Below are 21,709 nucleotides of genomic sequence, written 5' to 3'. Positions count from 1 at the left end.
CACGGACCAACCTTTCGTCTGGTAGACATCCGTCCGAGAAGTATTTTACTTATGTTAAACTGACCTGTTTCGTAACTGATCATCGGTTTTTGCAAGGTTATCGTGATGCGGAAGATTTAGAAAAATGTTACTCGATTTGTATTTTCGGGACTATTTTTTTCAGTCGCTAAGAGAATTGAAGAAAAATTTTGCAAACAAAGGTTGACGTGACCAGTGAAAAGGGAATGCGATACAGTAAAACTTCCCAATAGCGGACATCTTCGGGACTAAAGATATTGTCCGCTATTCAGAAAAATATTAATGTGTAAATTGTGCTTCTGGAGATTTTCAGACTGTTCGTTGTAAAGAAGAACTGTACCGTGATATTTTACCAAAAGTTATGAAAAAATCGAGCTAGAAATTGAGGGGGTAGTCTCCAACCTCAATAACTTTTTTCGATAATTTTTTTACAATAGTAAAACTTATTTAATAATTTCAAATTTTTTACACATAGAAGAGGAAATTAAAAAGTGACGGAGAATATTTTTTTGTTAGTTTTTGATGGTGAAAAAAAATCCCTATTTAAATCTGGCTAGAACGATATCTTAATTTTCAAGTATTTGAAAAAAACACAGATTATTAAAAAATACACTTGTTGCTATCGCCTGAAGCAGAATTATGTAAATGCGTTTAAAAAAAATTTTAAATGATGGACTTTTAAAATTTACTATTTGTTTTTGTCAACTTAAATTGGTGAAATAATGGATTGAATATTAATAAATGATTTCGATGGTACTTCAGGCTAAAACTATATTTATATATATATATATATATATATATGCAGAATAAGTCATAAATATTTCAGCTCGATAGGTGCAACAGTTTTTTTTTTGTAAAATGTCAGCCAAATTCAAATAGGGGTAACTTTTGGTGGCCATACCAGCAAGATGTACCATCAAAAACGAAAAAAAAATTATCCCGTATTACTTTACAATCTTCTCTTTCACGTGTGAAAAACTTGAAATTATTAAATAATAATTACTATGAAAAAAAATCATCTAAAAACATCATTGGGATAGAAGACTACCCCCTTGATTATACATGTAGTCACGTCACATTTGTATAGTATTTTCGAAAGTTAATCATTGTTATTGGTGACTTCAAAGCATATCAAAATTAATTGCGATTTATTATTTGTGCATGTCGAAATTCTACTGTCGAAAGCAATTACTCGAACAATTATAAACCTTTTGGCAATAACTTATTTTTCAAAATTTGTTTCGCAGAAGACAGAATATGGCATGTTTTGAACTAAACAGATTTTCAATAGGCATAGAAATAAAGAAGGAAAAGTTTGATAAGAAAAAGCCTATAGTTGTCAGCCCGACATGACACTATTTTCACAATTGTTTATAGCAACATTTACAGTAGAAGATGATTCTGAACAGTTACGAATATTGTTATTGATACATTATTCATAAAGATTCGGATATTCTGTGAATAAAAATAGCTTCGCTGTTGTAAAAATAGTTGTTCATCATGGTTGATTCTTGTTGCACAGTTTCACAATACCTTGTAAAGACAAGCAAAATAAGAGAAGAAGAAAATGGTCAGAAAAAAAGGTCGAGAAGTGAAGAAAGAAAAAGAAAGAAAATGTTCGTATTTTTCTTGCAATTCTTACAAATAAATCGACAACCGTTTTTCAAGACAAACCATGCCATTCCTTTCCGCTCGTGATACATGTATGTCATCTACATATGGTGCATTCATTGCCAAATCGTCCGATTTTGATCCTCGCCATTTTTATTTTTCTTAAAACTTTTCAAAGCGTCTCTGACACCCGTCATTTATTGAAAAAAAATTATTTTCACGTAAATACTCTTGAGTTAAACATACATTCAGTCCTTCTCAGAGTTCCACCATTTTTTAAATTTTCGAAAAACTCTTACGAAGATAAGTTTTTGTTTCCATCATTTTAGGATGAGTTCCATAATGAAATGTATTTTTCTTTTTTTTTTATGAAATTTTTTAGGGATTGATGAAAACCAAAGTATAACGATTCAATGATTTCTGAAAAAAATTCACAACCATTTTGCACTCCACGAAAGGCACATTGAAATTGTGCACAAGGTGGAATTATTCTCTTTATCATTTCTTATTACATTTCCAAAGAATTTTAATCACTCAAAAGTAACGTCAACATGTTACAAAGATTTTGATTGAATTCACAAAAATCTCATTCGCTATCTCGTGGATATTTGCTGGAAGCCTTGTGATATATTTGATTACTTATTAAGTTAATTTTTCAGGCACTTTCACGATTTTCATCGATCATAATATGATACACTTTAACTTGTACGTCTTCAAGATTTGCAAGCGTTAAAAAAAAAAAAGGTTTCAACCGCCTCGTTATGAAGTTGAAAATATATAAAAATGCTACCTAATATTTAAAAACGTTGAACGTTAATTTTTGATAATCCATTATTTTCAAACCAGAGAAAAAATATAAAAAAATATCATTGCGTCGTGGAACTGATGCTAGACGATTCTAATAAAGAACAAAATGTCAGCAAATTTTTTTTAGAATATGAAAAAGGTTCGCATATAAAAAGGTTTGAACGTTCGTAACTCAAAGATATTTTCACGCAAACAAAAGAAAGAAATAACAGCGTTTGAAAATTCCTACATTATCAATTGAAAACGTTCCAGCGAAACAAGAAATAAGTAGGGTCACAATTTGTCGAATTAGCAGGAAATACCCCATTTACACGTTGTGGTTATATCTACGTACACTTTAAAAAGGGTTAAAAGCAGCTCAAGAGGTTCCGAGTTTGTTTTTATTCCCCCCTTCCTGCCCACGTCTTTGTTATTTAATGCGGCGTTTATCCTGCGACATTTTTCGCCGCGAAAAATCTTCTCCGCATCATTCTGACCCAAAACTTTCTTTTTTCTCGTCCCACAAGTTGCAATCGCCTTGCGGAGAGGCTCAAGGCTGATAGACGCGAGCGGATGAGCGCATATCCTTGCCTTGCGATACGCGTCAGTATTCTTATTGATAGAAATCCTTGTACATCCCGAATCGTTGAAAGATAGGTTTTTTCACCATTTATTTTTACCGTCCCTAGGTATATGCTGTTGTATAAGCCTGAAAATCTGACATTTTATTTGCTCCTATAAACGTTAACTGCGTTTCAAGCATCTATATCATTTTGGCCTGAAGTGAAAGAAATAAGAGAAAGAAAAAAGGAAGAGTAAAAATATGAAACGATCAAACTAATTTGTGAATATCGCGATTAAGGTTGTTTCAATTAGATTCAAACAAGACGATTTATCTCTCTGAGAGAAAGGAAATTTCAAAATCACGAATTTCAACATCATCTTACGGAGCAATTACATAGCGTCAGATACATGATCGACTTGTGCATATAAACTTCTACTCAATGTAATCTGAAATTTTCGGACTACGAAATTAATCGATTCGTCAGCTCAATGAACTCTCAATTATCACAAAAGCAAGCCTTGACTTTTCTGTACCACCTGAGCCAAGGAATAAAAATGCAAATCTTCGTGACGTGATGATTGGTTAAAGAACGATGTCTCCTGGTTATCATTATTGCGATATAATTATCAACGTAACCTTTTGATTTTTGGCAATTATAGGTAGAACCACCACTTAATGTCCGAACGCACGTTGAAATTATCAGTCGGCTGCGATTGTGAATTATCTTTAAAAATTCACCACGTTCTATTTACGCGGGTCAAATTATGGTTTCGAAATCTGCAGGACAACTTTTAGCATGATCTGATTACTCGTTAGCTTGGTTTCTAGTTATTACTAAAATTGCACGATATGCAATTCTAGCGCATGGTCCACTTTCTACGAGTCTCAAACTGTATCACAAATGGCTTTTATCGGCCTGCAACTTGCTGATCTATATCATCGTCACTTTGTGTTTCAGGCAACTGGATTCGGTTTGCGTAAAGTAAAAAACTGCGGTATCGATTGTTACTCAAGTTTGGCAAAAGCGAAGTGTTGAAAACGTCGTCAGTCCGAAAATCGAGGATGCAGACAAATTCTACAGGACGTTGTGCAGCGTCTGAGAAAAAGGGTTATGGGTATCGTGGAAAATCTTGCATTAAGAAAGGTAACAAAAGGAGAACCGAGGAGCTTTGTTGCGATTATTATAAAATGCATTGTGCCATTCTTACAGATGACGGTGCTTTTCCCTAATCAAGAGCACGCGATCTTGCCTCAAAAAATTCATTCATTTCCCTTCCATTCAGACAGCACGGTTATGGCCAGTGAATTACATGATACTTAGTTATTAACATCTTTGCTCTCTGTAATTTGTATTCTAATTTCAAGTTCACGACTGGTTTCAAATCTAATTAATCTGGGCGTAATATCACGGTTGGTTCGTGTTCAATGGCTCTGAACTTGGATATGATTATTTTATTCATAAAATAGTGTGAAGAATATTTCAAGATTGTTCGCGCAAAATTACGCAGAGTTGAAAAACTAAAGACAATTTCCCAAGGATGACGTTCAAGTAGAGATATTCTAAGTTAGTAAGTTAAATATTCTCGTCCTGTTCATCTCGATAAGTAGATATGTAAGAGGGGTTCTGGCTCAATCTGCTTTACCGACCGAGTACTAGAATATACTCGGTCGGTAAAGCAGATTGAGCCAGAACCCCCCTTACATATCTACTTCGATGCTAGAAAAAATTACAAATATCGCAAAAATGACTACTCATCAGCTGTTATGGAGGAAGAGAAAATTCTTTCGGACGAATGCTTTGACATATGTTCAATAAAAATTTGTATAATGTAACTTTTCTCAGCCATCTGTTCTTGAGAAAAAGATTTCAGGGACAGAACAACACCCGACTATACAGAATAAATATTGCCATCATATGTGAGGTGAAAATCTGTAGTTGGAAACTACTTTCCAGTAGTTTAGTATTTATTATCCTAAAGTTTTTTAATATTTCTATAGGAAATATTTTGCGAGGATATCCATTACTTATGAAAAACTTTTAGCATGAATTTAGCGACTTCTTGAGACGTGACCAGTTTGATATTATCTTCGTATACAAGAACGATCTTTTCCAGAAATCTATTCCACGCGGTTCTACAATTGTAGCCAATTAATGCGCTGAACTTTATCAGAAAATCTCGAAAATTTTGTACTGCAATTATTTTCCTCAGAGAATTCGAGACCGTAAGAATAAGAAAACGCGAATCACTAGCCTCGCAGATTCAAGTTATACCTACGAGATTACATTTCACGGGCAATATACAAAATCCATCGTCGGAAACGATCAACGACTGTAACGATATTACTATAGTTCGATTCACGCAATTGCAAATATCGCCTCTGCGAAATATTAGAGTCAAGGAATTAGTGCTGTGCGATTAATCGTTCAAACCATTAATCGAGTTTTTCGAATAATCGTTTTTCGAATTGATCGATTAATCAAGGATTTCGGTGAATAGTTTTTTCGCGTAATCAATCAATGGACGGTTTCGATTAATCGATTTATGGAAGTTGCCTCACAATAATTCTTCACGTCAATCGGCATGTGAATAAAAACCGTCGAGTAATCGACTAATCGAAGCTGCTGACTAATCGATTAATCTCACAGCACTGCAAGGAATATAGCGAGCAGCAGAATAACTGAGCATTTGAAATTGAAATCGAGATTCGCTCGTTCATTTTCTTTCCCCCCCATTTTCATCTCTTTTTGGTTCCGTTTCCGGTATTATTCTCTCTCGAATACAATCCAGCGACGATGAATATGAATCAATTGATTGTACTTTGATATTCTCTCGGCGACTTGGCTCGGTTCCTGCCTCCTCGGTACCAAAACAGCGCCCAGAATGATTTCGTGCAGAGTGGGACGCGTTGGCAGTGTATGAACATCTTGTGTCCAACAACATAAATAACCCGCGTTCGGCAACGGCAAAGATTAACTCCTTCTAGGACGGGCGGACACGCGGTGGTTCTTTTGTGCGCGCGAAACGGAAACGGAAACGCGAACGAGCCCATTAGGCGGGAAATTTGAATCACATTTGAATACCAGTCCGCTATTTATGAAACTAGCCGTGTGTGTGTGTGTGTGTACAATTCGTATGTGACTGCGCCTGTTCCGACCTTCGCTATTTGGTGTGAATAGCAAATGCTAATAATTACAGTATAAAGGACAAAACGAAAATCTTTGCTGACTTGCAGAGACGCGAACAACGAAATTGGCGAAAATGAAGTAGGAGAGTGAAGAGATATTGAAACGATGGAGATAGCCAGAATTATAGAAGTTAGGAAAAAGGAAAGGAAGTTGATACAGTTCCGCGAATTCTAGTTCTTGATTTGATTCAAATTATTGTACACTGAGAAAAATTTCATTTGTTATAGTAACTAGAAAAATTCAGTAAAACGGGTATCGTTGAAAAAACTGTTTGAATATTGTTGGAATTACGAAAAACGAGGTACGCGTAACCATTTTGCGATATTGTCGATCCTTTTTTGGTTATTGCAAAGAAAAATCAGTTTCTTCGGTTTACTCTACTTTTTTAATCAAATAAGAATTTAACATCAATTTATTGTTGCACAAGCATTAAATTTTCGCAACAGTTACAAGAAAATGTAGTAACAGATCATAACGAGAAAGAATAGTAACGAATGCTAGACTTTTTGGTAACAGGTACAAAACTAATTTTCATTTCGTACCTTGAACTATATTTTTCGATTGTGGTAAAAAATGAAAATAGTTGACCATTGAGCGGTAACCTCAACTAAAATTTTTTCTCACTGTACAGTCAATTACGGCTGATATAACCTGCGGTATAATTTCACGTGTGTTACAACAAATTCAACACTCAGAGAAAAATGTGATTGACTTTACTATAACAAATAGCGTGCTCAGGGGACAATACGAATTTATAGTTAATGGAACTTATTGCATTATGTTGTTCCGAACTATGAACTTGTCGTTACACATGACAAAAGTTGTATGGTTAACGGTACAATAACGAAGACGTGACCATATTTAAACACTAGTGCGATAAAAGCGATAAACTTATCGTTACTCGGTTTATAATTTGGAAATTCAATACAGAAATTTTAGATTGCAGTTTGTTAACTTTACTATGCGAGTTGTGTAGCTTCATCGTAAATGTATAGTAAAACTGTGGAATGAAAAAAAAATAGACCAGGAACTCGTAGATAATTCATGTCAATGATTTTTCGTAAGCGCAGATACCATTTTCACAACTTATCAGTAGCTACAATCGTCGAAAACGCATTTTGGATCGATTAAAACCTGGCGCATTATTTTTTCCTAACCGGGGCTTGAACCCCTTTTCTCACTCGCAATGTTCGGATTATAAGACGGGCACCCTACCTACTACGCTAAACTACTTTACGGGAATCTAAGACTTTGATTCATAATACAATGTACGGTCCATTCGGGCATGCCTGGTACAGTCACTGAAAACTGATTAATAAGATTATTCCATTTATCAAGTGAATTCAGCAGAATGTTTAGTAAATTCCAAGTACCGTAAATGAAATTTACAAATATACCTAATGCATTTACTGCACAATGAAGTAAATTCAAACACCCTTTTGCGTATTTCCAACTAAGTTAAGCAAAATGACAAAATTTGAATGCACATTTATTGAGAATTCTTAGTAATTCACTTTATATCACGAAATTTGTAATTCAACTACACTTTTGTGCTGTAAATGTGTCGTAGATTTTCAAATATTTTCAACAGTGTATGTATAGTTGTTGAAACTATATTCGTATGATCTTGTCTGAATAATTACTGTATTAGCGTTAGCCGTATTTAAGTCGAGTCAAACTATGTATGGTGCATTCAACTCTGCCAAAAGTTGTATGAATCATCTCGGGTGGTTCAAATTCTTATCCGTAAATAGTTTATTATAAGTTAGTTGATTGTGCTATATTCTGTACTGTCGAAGACTATAGAACGAAGCTCACGGCACGATACCAAAATAATTCTGATCAACGTCTATACATGGTGAACATTAAGAACAAAAATATAGTTCATTGTAGTATTATTATAGTACCTTTGACGTCCTTGCATCAACTATAAGTTTATGGTAAAATTGATATTGCGTTTATAGTGCGCCAAACGATAATTTGAGTATATTTCACCGTGATAATTATCGGCACGACTATAATATTTTAACTATACAGATTTTCAACTATATGTGCAAATTTTCCTCTCAGTGAATGCTGTAATAGCTGTCGCATGTATTTGATATTTTCCATAATTGCAGTTCGTTGTATTCCTGAATGACGAGAAAATTATTTTCCTGTAAAGTAATCTCAGATAAAATGGCACAAAAATATGGAATTTTCATGAGATCGTGATACTCGTTAAGTTAAACGTAAGTTGTTTTCATTCCAAAGATATGTTTCTCGTCGTTTCAGAACGACTATCACATTTGATATCATTTCCCGGAATTTCGGTAATTCGTATTTGATTTCTGAATGAAACAGGATCTGATTAGACCTTCACGATTCACATGTAAGTGCTTTGTTTTCCGACGGAAAACTTTGATGACCAGCTTTGAGGAAACATAAAATCTTTCGAATTAAATTTTTACTACTTACTTCCTGAATTCGGTTATTACGAATCCGGTGATGTAAACTTACAGCACGTGTAATTCGTAATAACTACATCAGCTACGCGAATACATTAAATTAGAGAAACACTTGTTATGTATATTCGTACGTCACGAATAAAGCACACACACACACACAGAGTTGCGTCACAAGTTCAAGAGTACATGAGAAATTCGCAAAACCAGTAAGAAAATACGTTAAACGAACCCAGACTGAAAGGAAGGATGAAAAACTGATGGATACAGAGGATGCACGCGTTCGTTTAGTTCCGTTGGTGTTTATTGATTATTAATTAGTTTACGCCACGACGCTGAAGCCGGCAGTCAGAATTAGCAGCCAAACGTTTCAACGTTCGTTCGAATAAGGTAGTGAAGTCTTAAAATTAAAATCTTGTGAAATATCTCGAACCCTCGATACTTTCGTAAAATTATGGGGATGAAACTGAACTGCATTTTTCTACATCCAAAAAATTTAACACGTTCAGCCGCTAATCTGACCGCTAGCTTCAGCTTCGTATTCACACCGCCTCTGGGTAATTGCACAGTCATGGATAAATTACAATTGTTATCGTTAATTTCTCAAATAAACTTACTCAACGCATTCCAGACGATATTCTTCGAGATGAAAGATGTCTATCTCAAACGAATTTTACTAACTAGACCTTAAACTTGAACGGGGGACAGTTTTAGCAAGCTTGCGAAATGCGTACAGCTTGTGCGGTGCAGTTTTTGTGCTCGAGGTCGAGAGCTTTATACCGCGAAAGAAATGAGCGATGTGCCAACTGGACGGGGACCAATAGTTTCCTAGCAGGTATCAAGCATTCGAGTGCATAACGGACAAATACCGAGTCGTCGTTGAAATTAACCTGATCTTAAAGCAGTAGAACGGATCTAGAACGGTACAAACCGCGAGTGAAAAGCCACATACACTTGTCGACGAAAACGAGGATATCATTTTTCCCGACGGAAATGGTGTACACGCCTAACAAGTGTGAGGCTGCAACTGACCTGGGTGAACAGTAGTTGCTGGCCGGGACTAAAATAGCTTAGATAACGGCGTAGCTCACCGAAGAGCAAGAGCGAAGCCAAACATTCCACGAGTTTAGGGGCCGTAGTCGCCGAGTGTCGGTAATCATCGGGTATTTATTTCTTGTTCGTAGTTGTTTTTTTTTTTTTTTTTTTATTAGTCATCCGTCGAGGAGACCGAAGCCTCGCTGGTACAAGTATCGAAGCACGCAACGAATGCGTGCAAGTGAGTGAAACGGGTCTCTGTGACTCTCAGAGCTCATCTAATTGATGTCCGACATATCGGTGCTCTCGTCGGACCGCCGATCTACCAACTTCAGTTATAATACTGATCTACATTCTAATAATACGCTACAGTGCCGTCACACCGACGCGGAAAGTTCGCCGATAGAATTAATTTGCCAGTATAATGAGCTTCTTGCCCGTGCGTGGTCAAACGACTCGATTGCAGCGGTTCGCGCCTAACGCCTTCCACTTCACACCATGCTGCAGCCTGTGCAACTTCGTGCCTCTGCTCTACTTTGCCTTGCAAACTACCTGGCTCCTAGTGCCGGGTTATACGGACTTCGACGAAGTCGACGAAGCTCGATTACCGATGCATCCATCGGTCACGCGGTCCTTTGTAACTTGTAAATTGCAACTGCAGTTGACTGGGTCGAATTTCACTGGAACGACATCCTTTCGAAGAATCTACATCGTCGACTGGGTACTTGATATGTTTCGATAAATTTCAAGCTCGCGTTACTTCTGTCGTTGAATTTTATAAAAGTTCAACCTGATAGACAGATATTCGATTCTAATCTGTTACCCGTTTCATCGGCTTTCGTCTTAACCCTTTTTGGCTGACTGTAGAATCGATGCGTCCGGTCCTCAGCAGTAGTAACGTTTTTCGAAAAATATTACGGCTTTAGTTTCATCCGTTTATATTTCTTGGACAACAAAGTACGGCGTCGCGATACCGTTTCCTGGTCTCAAGCTATGCAACGAAACGTTTTTGGCAAAGCTTTGCGAGTCTCGGCTCAAACTTTGAGCATTGACGCAATTTCATTGTCTATATAAAACTAGGTGACGGAGACGAAAGACCTTCTCATACCTTTTTCTGTGGTCGGAAGCGAATCGGTGCTATTAAGTTTTTCGTTTTGTAAATAGTATCGCTTCGTTATTGCATACATGAGTCATAATTTATGCCGTCTGAATAAACCGAATGAATTTTTTACACACCGTACACGATTTACGTCTGAGGAATTCCCCGTTTATACCAGATTCGAGAAATTAAGTCTTTGTATAACAGGTTTCACAATATTTTCAGCCTTCAACGTTTTTCGTTTCCAATCCAGGTAGAAAATGACAATGTGAAGAATATCGAATTTATTGGCTTTCAAATGACCAGCACTCGAAATATTGGAACTACACTCCTGATTCTCGATCTGAACCTACGAACCCGGCTGAAATAACGTTAGCTTCTGGATTAGTCAAGATATCGATCGAATGGTTTGGATTTCCATGAATTAAAACCTCTGATCACTCATCGCGAATACGTGTCCCCGGGGCAACTATAATTCGTCACATAAAGTCAACTCGCACAGTTCTGTGAATTGAACGGCACTGAAACAAACGTAAGGTGAAAGGTATAATAATATTAAATTTCTTTCAAGCCTTCAGCCAACTTCAAATCCTTGGTTTACAACAGCATGCCCTGCGGTCATGGCTGACGTCGAACACGTGAGTATAACGGGACTCCTAGTGCCACGCACACAATATACGTCACGCGGAAAGGAAAAATAGGCGTTGGACAATTTTCGTCAACTTGATCGTCGCATCTTTTCACCAGACTCCAAGAAACGGTCGTTTGTGGAAGCGAGAAGGGTTCGTTGCACTGCGTGACCTTGAGAAAGACGTCGACTTGTGCAAGAAACACCGTCACACGGCACCGCAACGTTTCTCGATCGTTCGCACACAGCTTGCAGTTCTGGAAAGGGCATCGCTCTACAGATTTCCGGGATTGAGATAGGCGCTGTACTCGGAATTTCTTATCTACCACTCAGCCGACTCACCTTCGTCCTGATGGGTTGCTAATCTACAAAAGTTTCCATACGCTCCTCTCCTTTTTTTTTTCTCGCTTCAGATTTATCCGATGTTTACCTGATACTCTAATTGTAAGCTTATCGGGAAGCCGTGACTGTTTGAAGATTTATGCACAAGGTGAGACACACCTACGTACAATAAATGGACTGTCTGTGAAATTATCTCATTAGGTATTTCTCGACTCCACGCATTGCTGCTGCTGCTGCTGCTGCTGCAGTTGCTCGAGCTTAAGAATTTTCAAGGTGTTGCGGAACGGCTTTTTTTTTTACAATAATGCACTATGAGTCGTCGTTGCTTCGTCAGATGCAATAATTTCCTTATACGCTGTGCAAATTGTCTTCGACTTACAAAGTCGGCCAAAGTTAAAATTTGGAAAAAATGTTGCGTTGGATGGTATAATTGTTTTGATGCGGACGTTGCGGTCAACACTTGTATCGATGGTTAACTAATTGTAACATTGCTTATGCGTGTGATTTTTGTTAGATATGTCACCCAGGTGTATTCATACAGGATTCTGTACAAATATTCGTAGACATTGAGTACAAATGAGTGTATATAACGAACTAGTGTGATCGTACCGAGAAATTTCGTGTATCAATTTCATTAATTATCCCCGGTAGAAAACGCAGAACCGATTATGTCGATATTCGATGAGACAGTCTCGGTATTACGATAATACCATATTCCTATGAACGGAGGTTTTCAAGGTGATCCGAAATTCTTGTTAAAAAGTGACGCTTTTTTTGTACAGAATACTCCGAGAAGAAACTAACCAAAAGTTGTTACTTCATTTTCAAAGTATGCTTGCAGGTTCAAGGCAAATCGTTCAGACATTTTCTTCAGTTCCGATACTATGTATGTCTTTTTTTTTTTGTTATTCAATCCGGTTTTCTCAAGATGTTCGACCGGGAACGACCTTGAATGAAAGGTCATTGCATTCGTTGCAACGTGCAGCACCGTAATTCTGTGAAATCAGAAAATAACGTTTGAAGAAACGTCGATAATTTTGAGAATATGTAGTTTAAATTTTATGTCGTAGTCTGTTCTTTAAATATCTTTGAAACATTCGTGGGATAATTGGGTACCCGTACCGTCTGACATTGGGGTCTATGGAGTATAAACACGGATTGGCATTTGACAATTATCTTGGTCCAGAATGATAGCGTGCTATTGACAAATTCCATACCAGAAGGAAAGAAATTTAAACTCGGGAATATCTTCCGTTGGTTATTACGACGTGATCCACTGATTGAATCGGTCAATTTCTGTCAGTTTCCATCGCCTTTCGTGCACAAATATTTCATAAAAATATTTTTAAAGTTTGAAGTTCCGAACGAAGATCGTTCGTCGTTACGGCGAGCTTGAACGCGATAATCCACCACTAAATTCTATACTCGCCAATTAAACCAATCGTGTCCAATTTAATTCTAATCAGTTTCGATAGTCTTTACTTCACGGTAAGACCGGTATGCGGGCACGTGATTCGTACGCGCACCAAGTTTGCTTGACAAAACCATTTATTAAGTGATTAGAGAACAAGCTTCGAGACTCACCAAGAAGCGTACGACGTTGAGTTGGCCCGAGTGATCACTGATTCTGAAAACGTGAGCGGCGTAATCGGCAGCGTGGAAACGCAGGCAGTCAAAAGTCGGTGTTGAAGTTTGGTAAGTAGATAAGAACGCTTGTGGTCGACGGACGGTTGGTGCAGGAAAGTACAAAGTTGGTATGCCGTCTACAGATAGCGTCTCTAAGTTGAGTTTGAATTTACGTTTGTTCGAGCAATGATTAAACGTCAACACGAGAGTGAGACTGAGGGGGTCAAAGATCGCGGTGCGTCAAAGTTTTATAATTAGATTTGAATGTTGATCAACGGGCCGCGGACAATCGCAGACGGTCTTAGCTTCACTCGTCGTTGCACTCGCGAAGCACGTTTGAAAAAACCTCGAATCCCGAGCAACGGATTCTTGACGTTTCTCTTCGCGCGGGACCTCAACACTGATATAAACCAATCCACGACGTCGACTCGGAGTCGAGCACGAGAGTCACGCGTTCCTCGTCTCTACCGGACGATCTTGAATCAGACACTGGACGTTGCGCGGTGACGCCGATTCGTTTAAAAACCGACGCCGCACGCGAAACTTACACGTGACCATCGGGCATCCTTCTTCCACATTTACACGCGGTCACATGCGCGGCTTCCCCGCTCTAATCACAATCGCTATTGTGTACAAACACGATTCTATACTTGACCGGGTCTTCGCACATGCAGAATTATACGCGGAACCAAACCAAAGTCTCACCCTCGCCATTTTTCATTTTCTTTGAAAATATATCCGCAATAATTGGCCCAACTTTGAAACGGTATCCTCAATTTTTTCAGATTTCTTGTTCGACTATTCAATTATTTATAAGTATTGAGAATGATTTTAAAAAGAACCTTTTGTCAAAATTCTCCGAAATTTTATTTCTTTTCCAAATACTTCAAGATCGGACCCACGATGAACTGATTTTTTACTGTTTTTATTCAACACTTTTCATGTTTTTTTTTTTTTTATTATCAACTAAAAGATTGTTTATATGGTCTGAAAATGCCCAAAAAATTCTCAAAACTTCTATCTTTCGCTTGGAATATTTCTAGATTGGCACCATTATGCAACGATTTTTGTCTTTTTTTGGCACATTCAACTTTTTTAATCAATTTCGTAGTGAAACCGGTCTGGAAATTTTGTGCCCTTCTCTGTGTACATTTTTTTACGACAATCGAAAAATATAGTTCTCAATACAACATAAAAATTAGCTGTGTAGCTTTATCTAGATAATCTAGTATCTGGGTTACTGTTCGTTTCAATAATCGTTGTTACTTCCCGAATAGAACGCACCCGGAGAAATGAGTCTTCTTATAGCGAACAGGATTCATTTACTGTCAACAAATCGTATGTTTGAATATGGCGAAATAAATATTTGGTTACAGATAAGGAGCCGCACATTTGTATATGGGGATATCCACGCCAATCGGGACAGACTTTGACCCTTACGCCTCTCGTTTTTTGTCATATTTATTTGTGATATTCGATTCCCTGAAACAAATGCTTATGATTGTTCTCAAAGTCTTGTCTCAATTCATTATCGATTTGTATATTTTTAAAAATTTTCCACTCCTGACGAGCTTCAAATCTTCAAACACCTATATTTCTGGATCTGTCAGACGGATTAAAAAATATGACTACATGAAATTAATCGGAAAGAAGTGTTCTTTTCAAAAAAAAGTATGTCGGGATAATCGTGCCTCGTCTTTCGTAGCGAATTCTTCGTTTAAACATGTACGCTCGATTCTTCTCAAACTATGACATGATTTGTAATTTTCAAAAAAATCTCAAAAATACTTCGAGAATAAACAAACATTTCGAATTTGTAGGATTTTGGAAGGCTGTGCTAGTTGGGGTGGAACTCTTCATATACTTCTTTGTGTGAAATGAAGATTTTTTAATAGTTAATAAGTCATCTATTTCTTTAGAAACAGTATCCTGTTACACGAAACAATCGAAAACAATGTTCAACTACTTGAATATTGGTACCGAATGAATATTTATTGATCGTTAATCGATCGTCTACTTTACTGAAAATCCTATTCAGTGATGTCAAACTACGTACTTGTCGAAAAACGCGAGTCGTTTCGCGAATCGGCGAGACGAACGTCCGAATGTCCTCGTGTCAGTCGGAAATGAATCTTATATTGCACGGTTCTAATCTCAAACATAATTTCGCATATCCAGATCAGGAATTTATGTATAAAAACACGGAGCACTAACGTTTAAATGTTGGAAGAAGCTCCGATAAGCCCCGAGATTCTAAATTCTAATATCAGCTCCATAACATTACTGTTGCACCGTCGCACTGGCTTTTATTATAAATCAACCGCTCGGTCTACGAACTGCGTGCAAAATGTAAAGAACGTGTTGGAAACGTGCGATTGTTGGGTTTACCAACTGCGAATCCTGGAATAAGATTAGTTAACTGTAAATAAATCTTCATTTGGGATAACATGGTGTGAAATTTCTTTCAATTAGTGCCAATTTTTTGATAACAGAAAAAATTTTTTTAATCAATTCTCGCTTTATCTGCTGCAATTTTAAAGTATGCTTTCGGTGATGGACGTATTTTAGTGCGAGATTAATATTCTATTTGCTTCAAATAATACAAAATTTCGATTGTTGTTGCAACAGCATGCATATTTATTACACGTTAATAAGTTTTTTAACAGTTAAAAAATGGTTCCTCAAAATAGTCAACGAAATATATTTATTTATTGTAATAAGACTCTTTTCTCAATGTCAGTGCACGTATAGATAAAGTCTAAGTGACCGTCTAAAACACGTATAATATCCATAGACAATCATTTCGACTTTATCTATACTTGTGTTCTACCTGAGTTGCACTAAGTTTTCTTGTGACTATTGTGATAATTTGGTCATGGTACAAAAATGTATCGATGTTAAGGCCTTACTTAACTGAAAATACGTATTAAACTCAGCTTCGCAACTATAATCACCTGAAATTATTACCTGTTCAATCTTTTACTTTAATTTTGACAGTACATCAACCGTTTTTGTTATAATACGCATTTTACTTGGAATTTCCACCAACTGTAACAGTTGAAATTCTCCTTAGTGTAATTTTAAAACCCTTCGGAATTTATGAAGCCGTAAGAAGAAAAGTTTTCTCGAAAATTCATTTCAATAAATCGATTACCAAATTTGAAATAAATGTATCATTATGATCGCCGTCGAGGATTTGAGAGGTTCGTAAACATTAAGAAATTATGAGTAGATATATTTCGGATGTAGCAATATAATTTCGGTAATAATTGTAGCGTCCACTTGACAAATTAACTTCAACTTCTGACGCTGTTATGTGATTTTTATAGTTATTGTCAAGAGAACCTTGATTTCAACAAAGGTTATGGCAATGATTGAATCTTTACACCTTCCTCGAATTACAAATACCGGACATGAGTTTAAAATACGACATGTTTCATGAATGAACCGAGATTTTCTGCCTTGAATGGACCGGTCGACCTCAAAACGGGATAAGAGTTACAAAATGGCAAGTAATAAAAGTCAAGGGTTCAAAGTGCGCTGTGGTGAATAAATAAAGTACATGACTCGGCGCGTATGGAGTAAAAACAGCTTTGCAAAACGTGTTCACTCTCAGGGAAAGATGCGGAAGGGGGGATGGAAAGGCAGGTGACAAAGGATCCTTTTACCTTACTCGTTGAAATTCGAGGATTTCTTAATTCTTCGTGTGAAGACTTACTTACATTGATAAACATCTTGTCACTCTTGTTTTTTTCACGCCTCAGTCCACGATTTACAAATTAATGATGTACTCCGTTACTCGTTGCGTCTTCTTCTGTAGATTCGATCGCATCACCAATACGAAATGCAGCTTTGACGATATTTAACATACATTCTCATTAGTACTCGTACATTAATAATAATTTATAGTATTCGTTACGTGATGAGTCATCGGCGGACACTCCGTAATTCCTCGAGTGAACCCGTTTTCAGAATAAATCGACACGGAAAGATTGTTTGAATAAAATTTCTCACAAGTCCAAAGAGCATTACAATAAAACAAATTTATTTGTCAAGTAACACGTTTCGTAACTACTTAAAATTCAAAATATTAACAGGTCATCCCGGTGATATTCATGCAAACATGGATTTCCATTATCATTGTACAAGCAGGTCCGAATCTTTGGATTGTGATAATTATATTCGACGTACATTGTTAATTTTACTCATGATCAGTACCCTGTGATGACAGATTCACTTGCAAAATAGTTCTGAAATGAAAATATTTTGTTCGCGGCAACTTTTGTAAGAAATGTTGTTAGCGCTCTACGCCTCGCGTGTGTTAAATTATCATAACAATTCCTGATACAACGTTCTGAAAGCTTTGAAATATGTTAAAATTAACCTGTATTTACCAACAATATGATAACTGAAATTCTACTTTTACAGTATCAACCGGATATGACGGCAGACCTTTTGATAATTCGGGTAAATAGCTCACTTTGTTTGTTTTTTTCCACTTTACTCGTCTAAATGTTTGCTCAAGTATGAAACAATACAGTTCGGGATATACAGGATGAAACATGTTTTTTCGCATAATTCATGACACGTACGCGTTAGTCTAGGTCAATTTATTATACGGGGCATTCTAAGCCAAGTCACCTAGTTTTTTAATATCTTCGCATGTACATTTGAAACGCACAAGTTTCTTTAACCTGAAATTTGAGATCTTGGCTTCAGAACTTTGTACACGTACTCAGAAAAAACGGATCAAGACAAAAATCAAAAAACATGAAAATAATAACGATTGGTACGACGATGTTACGAAAGCTTAAAAAAATGGTCATTTCAATTCATTTTCAACTGGTGCAAACGTGCGATAAGTGTGTGTATTTAACTACAGATATCGTGCTTCAATGACAAACAAATTGGTATCAAAACATAGACACACCACATTCATTGTGTGACAAACAACTAGAGATATTACGTAAAAATAACTGCTCTTAATATTCAATACAGACGTTATGTCTGCGCATAAGGCGATAGATTTTCTGCCCGCACAAAAGTTTCGTCGTTAGCAAATGAAGATGGAAGGGCAAGGGAGAATTAATTACCTGCAGTTTAGTAGCACGCGCTGTCAAAGGATCGCAGTTGAGTGAATTAAATTTTCTTTCTGCTCTTGTGAGTTCGTCAGTATATTCATTACTCACCAGTATTGCAAAGAGCCCTCAAACACTGTTGATATAATTTTCGTAAATTAAAATTATACGCGAAAAGAGGGTATCGTCGTAAATGAATCTTCATTTATCGTCATGGAATCACCAGTAAAGTCACAAAGAGTTTGAAATGAAAACAACCCAACATGAAGATTTGACCCGGCTTCGTTGCGAATGAAAGAAAAATTCAACCTAAGCATAAAAAGTGGTTTCGCTTCAAAATTCGTTGAATTATATCATTACACGTGATTTTTCACCGCCATTTTGTCTTTGTGAAACAAGAAATCGTTGGACTTATTATTTTTCGACAAGTTCTTAGGCTTGGGTACGAATCGCGGTGATCAACGAAATTGAATATTTTTGTTAATATCGTTAATTTGTGATGAATTTGTAAAATGATTCGTCTATTCATAACCAGCTTAACTATAATCATGAGCCTTATATTTTGAGAATAAAATAAGTTGACAAATTTCGACGGTATTCAAAACAAGAAATGTTCATCTATGACCGCCTGTAAGCATCACAAAACGCTCAATCAAATCAAATCATCGATAATTTACGATCAAATGGTTCTAACGGATTTATCAATTAATACCCACCTACAATCTATTAGTGTGGATATCATTGTCTATCTAATAATAATCGAATTTTGGAATAATATATCGTTAATGAGTAAAGGGGTCGGGGTAAAAATGTGTAAAATCTAATATTAGCAGGGCCACAATATCGAATTTCCTACCCAACGGACGATGATAGAATGAAACGTAGGTCATTATCAGGTAAATTTCCACAGTGAAAACAGAAAAAAATGAAATAGTAATTTCCGAACGACTAATTTCCTAAAAAATCACCAATGATCATCAGGCAGTTGCCACCATTAATCATTTTCCTACTGAACTCAATGATATTTTCATCGACTTAGGTATGTGAGCAACGTTTTCAAGCAGCGAGTGCACGCCTGGAGTTGTTATCTGATTCTTTACAGTTTACATGACACAGGTTTTGTTCTAGTCTTAGCTTGGCTGGTTATTAATGAATCAGCCTTCAATAAAATGTAAGTTTTTACTTTCTATAGCTGCAGCCGTTGGTGCTCAGTTTGAAAATATAAAGAGACTTGATCTCCGTGACGCAAACCGTGCACGACGAGAACCAGGCAATAACACTAAAATAAGAAATGGTTTACTCGGCCGCATAGACTCATGCAGCACAGAGACCGGTTTGGTGATCCGTCAAATTATACAGTAAAATGAGGTACTTAACGAAGTAAAAAAAAGTTGAAAAACTGGTGGGTATCCAAACACATGCCCTACAGCGATGAGGAATATCAGCAAGGAACAAAACATCCATCACCATAATGTGTTATCTAATGATCATCGATCCGTCACGTGACAACGATCATCAATCGGTTAGCATCCAGGAATGAATTTGCTCAATTTACTCCCTTGACTTGAACGTAGACATAGAAATTTTTGGACTTTGTCTTTTTCCTTAGTAACACCCGCTATTTTAAGTTCCTTCACATGTCACCAGTTTGACCTAGGCGGTGATTATAACATTTTCTTAATCGATATCCTCTCAAAGTCTTAAGGATGCGGTGAAGTGATTATAGAATTAAAAATCGGTACGTGTCCATTGATCTATTCTGGCAGATTCAACTTGAGCAACGACCTTTGAATGCAATGAAAGATATTTTTTCCAACACCTACTTGTAAATTTCGATTTTTAAAGCCTGTCGAGTATGCGTAGAGTTCCTCTTTTCCGAACAGTGCGGTAAAACGACGTTGGCGCATGCGCGAAACTGAGTGCTCGATTTCATACACTAGCGCTTTCTTTGACGCATGCGCACTTTTGAATAGCTCAATTTTACGCATTGCGTCATTGAACCTTAGTTACCGAGTTCTAATTTTACGCACTACCAGTGACACCTTCGGTGCCTCTCAAATCAGACTTTCGTCCACAGGTATTATCAAAAATAGCACGTGTTACAGGGGAAATGAAATTCGTTCGTTCACTCAAAGACAATTGTCAGGAACTGTCAGATTTCACCCCTAGCGATGAATGTAATACTGTCGTAGAACTAGCTTCCACGAGTGATGACATCAACTCTACTCGAATATTAAATTTTACGATCTTCAATTATTCACACGCTGTTGGAAATGATTTATGTAAATACGAAATTTTGCATTCGTGTTTAAAATTTTGTGCCAAAAATAGCACGTTTTTGAATAGCAGCGTCAGCCTCTATATTCATATGAATTTGCCGAAACATGCGAAGTGGTAAATTCAACAAAAATTTGCAAATTTTAACATAGTTCAAGATCATAAGGTACTGTAGAAGAGATTTTTAATTTCAGCTTCGTCATGTTATTTTTGACTGATCGTAAACAATACAAAATAGAAGACACTCCTGGTTGAGATTGAGAGAAGATTCGAGTATCAAATTTTTCCCTGATAAAAAAATTATAGATAATTATAAATCGAGTAAAGAACAATGCCTTCAAAAACTGACAGTAATTCACGTCAAAGAAACCAATAAGTTACATCTCCTTCAACACCACGAATTTAGTGAGTGTCACAATTAGTATCAGAATTTGGATAGGAAACCGATGTTTAAATTATTCAATTTTCTATGCATACCTATAAATCGTGAATAAAGAAAAAGATTTTCCTACCTGTTGAACTGTACCTGCCGTTCCAATGCTTCCGGAAGAAGAGTTCCCGGTCCAACTTGATTCCAGACACAGAGAAAAAGCTCCTTTCTTTACATCATTCTCCAGACTAGCCGTAGCCCGAGAACGTAGAAACTTCTGCAAGAGATGATCCCGAGCAAAGTGGTTTGTATCCTTTGGTAAAACTTCTCCATGCACGCCTGATATGTACGTACATGCTGCAGCACGCTGCCACGATTCTTGTCGTGCCATCCAGACAGGTTCACTTTATCAATCGAGTCATGGCCCCTGGCCAAACGGTCGCAGCTATACGAGCCACTGCCCAATGCGGTGATGTAAGCGAAGTCCGCGATGTCAAACGTCGAACGCATCATGAACCTTCTCAATTTTCGACCAAACAAACTAAGGGTACAGCGGAAGCTTTGAGACTTCGAAACAGGAGAATACAGGGTCGATCAATGTGGGACGATGAAGAGTCAAACGAATGAACTTATTGGGTTTTGA

The 21,709-nt window shown here is 37.0% G+C and overlaps 1 protein-coding gene across 2 annotated transcripts in view; it reads right to left on the bottom strand.

Annotated features, from left to right (window-relative positions):
* LOC107221982 (sodium-coupled monocarboxylate transporter 1) overlaps positions 1 to 13,821 on the bottom strand; it is a 78,216-nt gene extending 64,395 nt beyond the window's left edge. Inside the window, exon 1 of one of the 2 annotated variants that reach the window (XM_015661173.2) lies at positions 13,300 to 13,821. The gene's annotated coding sequence lies outside the window, so the exon portion shown is untranslated. Of the gene's footprint in view, positions 1 to 9,228; positions 9,331 to 13,299 lie in introns of those variants that run through there. The other variant, XM_046729718.1, reaches the window with a different exon arrangement.
* Between the last annotated feature and the right edge of the window lie 7,888 nt (positions 13,822 to 21,709).

The sequence above is a fragment of the Neodiprion lecontei genome, chromosome 1 (assembly GCF_021901455.1).
Source record: "Neodiprion lecontei isolate iyNeoLeco1 chromosome 1, iyNeoLeco1.1, whole genome shotgun sequence".
Taxonomy (NCBI): domain Eukaryota; kingdom Metazoa; phylum Arthropoda; class Insecta; order Hymenoptera; family Diprionidae; genus Neodiprion; species Neodiprion lecontei.
This window is presented reverse-complemented; position numbering and strand designations above follow the sequence as displayed.